Raw genomic sequence first — 2555 nt, 5'->3', positions numbered from 1 at the left:
CTGATAGATTTGTTTCTTACCAAAAAATGTGTCCGCCGCCTACTGCTTTTGTCATAGTTTTTAGTGTTTAAAGTTTTTTGACTGGACACATGTAGCAATTCTTATTATATTGTGTTTTATTTACCAATGGTCATTTACTGGGGGCTGGTCATTTACTGGTGCTTTGACCCTATGATCAATTGGTTTCTTTCTCAATACTTACTGTACTTATTTTTGTTACTCGTATGCTGTGGACATTTAGTTGTTAATAATTACTTTCATAGTTTCATATATTTGTTTGTGTGTATGTGGGTGTTGTTAATTTAAATACACATCCTTTTTTTACCTTGTGATTTATGGTAACGGCTTTTTATAAAATTACTTTCTCCATACCTCATATTATATGTGAAAGCAGAATAAAAGAATGAGCGATCCGTCGCACCCCTTTCCACCCATTTGCAATGAAATTAAAATAATAGAAAAATGAATCGGGGGTGGAATGAGAAGAGGAATGGGGGTGTGTGATTAGTGGGTGAATTTGTTTTTCAAAGCACGTCCCAACACACACATGTTTACTTAAGACCGACGTAATTTTTTATTTTATTTTTATTTATTTGCCTATCAAAAACAAAATACATTTTTATTAATTGCTGGATCGTACTAATATTTTTTACTCGAATTAAAAAAAATGGCAATAGAGACGGAAACGGTTTTGTAAGTCTAGGAATTTACAGGACTTATGAACTCATAGACCAAGTTTTAAAAATCTATATATTATAGATTATTAAATGTAAATTTTTTAAACAAAATTAATTTAAGAGCCATCCTTACTAGAAAACCTATTCTAAGGACTATACAGTGTTCAAAATTTAATTTACATCAACAATGTTTGATTATGTCCAAATGCTTGCAGACTGGCTGGATTTCCTCCCTAGGGAGTTGTTCATATTTAAATTTATTTCAACTGAGAGGGAAAACATTTTTGATAAGGGAATATGGAAGTCTAGGCATTTACAGGGCTTATGACCTGTCATTGGCTGGTTTAAGTGGTCACTTTACACATTGTGTAACATTCACCATTCTGCCCATGTTTAAACGTCCACATTTCCTCAACTCTTCCATCTGTTGACTTTTGTGACTCTTTTACTTGTCACTTTTATCTCAAAGTTATTTTACAAAATTGATAATTGTATATTAAAAATTAAAAATCTTTGTTTGCAAAAGATTGTACTTCACAGGATCATTTCTGTAGTACTTTCTCCCTCGTAATATTAACTCTTCACAAACATCGACCGATGGAAGAATTGAAGGAATATAGATGTTCGAATGTAGGCAGAAGGGTGAATTTTATACAGTACGTAAAGTGGCCGCTTAAACCAGTCAATGACAGGTCATAAGCGCTGTAGATACCTAGACTTCTATATTCACTTCTCTAAAATGTTTTCCATCTCTGTTTTAATATGTTTAATGAAGCTAGTTATTTTATTTATTAATACTTTTACAATTTTGTATTATTTTTTTTGTACAGAATAATGTGGTGGTTGTCCCGTGCCGAGGGAAATATTTTACAATAAGTAAAATGAAACATGCATTAAATTATTTATTAAACATAGTTAACATAGTAAGAAAATAAATTGGTAATTAATCTAATTAACCTTAATTATCATCGTAAACATAATAATCAAAATCAACTGAAATAACCATAAAAAACATAATAAATTCATATAAACTTGCAGACAAAATTTCATAATTAGTGCTTCGATTATGAACGCTATCTTCATCTGTATATATCGAGACGGTATACTTAACTTCTGTACTATCTGTGTCTTACCTCGGTATGTTCTACCTACTTGTCATATCGACATCATATGATCGAAACAAGCCAATGGAATGACCGCAAACAATTAGTCCGCGTTCCTTACGTCATTAACATTTAAAATAGGCTTCTGTAATAAAAAGTGCTCACTTTAAAGCGATTATAAACTCCAATAAATCTCAATTCAAGCAAAAAATGCTCGCTTGAACATGAATTTTGCGTGACTTTTAGAAATCACCTAGACGGTACACTTAACGATCGTCTGTATGTATCTACCGATCTGTACCGATCGACTACAAAGCCGGCTCCTATAACGTCTCGATACATACACTCGGAACGATAGTAAAACGGATGGAAAAAATCTAATAACTAAATTATTTTTTTAGAGTGGTAACTTTCTGACGCATATAATCTGTGTCTGACCCCTAAATACTCTTATTTGTTCATATATGAGAACCTAGCGACATTATTTCCACATCTAGGCGTTCGTTTTATTAAAGTGACAGCTATGTCGGAATTTAATTCGACTTCAAAACTTACTTATTTCTCTCTCATTTTTTAAAAGGCTTTTAATAAAGAAACTGCCTACCTTAAAACTATTATTTTTTTTAATAAATCATAATTAAAGGAAAAATTGCTCGGTGGAACAAAATTTTTGTCACTTTTAATGCGTAAATAAACGTATCGAGGGGTTCTAGACTCGTCAGTATAAAATGATGTACTCACATCAAAACTTGATGGTGGGGGATATTGGTAGTGT

The 2555-nt window shown here is 31.9% G+C and overlaps 1 non-coding gene across 1 annotated transcript; it reads left to right on the top strand.

Moving 5' to 3' along the window:
- The first annotated feature begins 1200 nt into the window (after positions 1-1200).
- Positions 1201-1301, top strand: LOC148275118 (small nucleolar RNA U3). Its single transcript, XR_015824113.1, has one exon. It is a non-coding gene; the product is annotated as a small nucleolar RNA U3 (small nucleolar RNA).
- The last annotated feature ends 1254 nt before the right edge of the window (positions 1302-2555 follow it).

Source organism: Micrasema longulum, unplaced genomic scaffold (assembly GCF_059751315.1).
Source record: "Micrasema longulum isolate JH-2025_06_02 unplaced genomic scaffold, ASM5975131v1 h1tg001508l, whole genome shotgun sequence".
NCBI classification, from domain to species: Eukaryota; Metazoa; Arthropoda; class Insecta; order Trichoptera; family Brachycentridae; genus Micrasema; species Micrasema longulum.
This window is presented reverse-complemented; position numbering and strand designations above follow the sequence as displayed.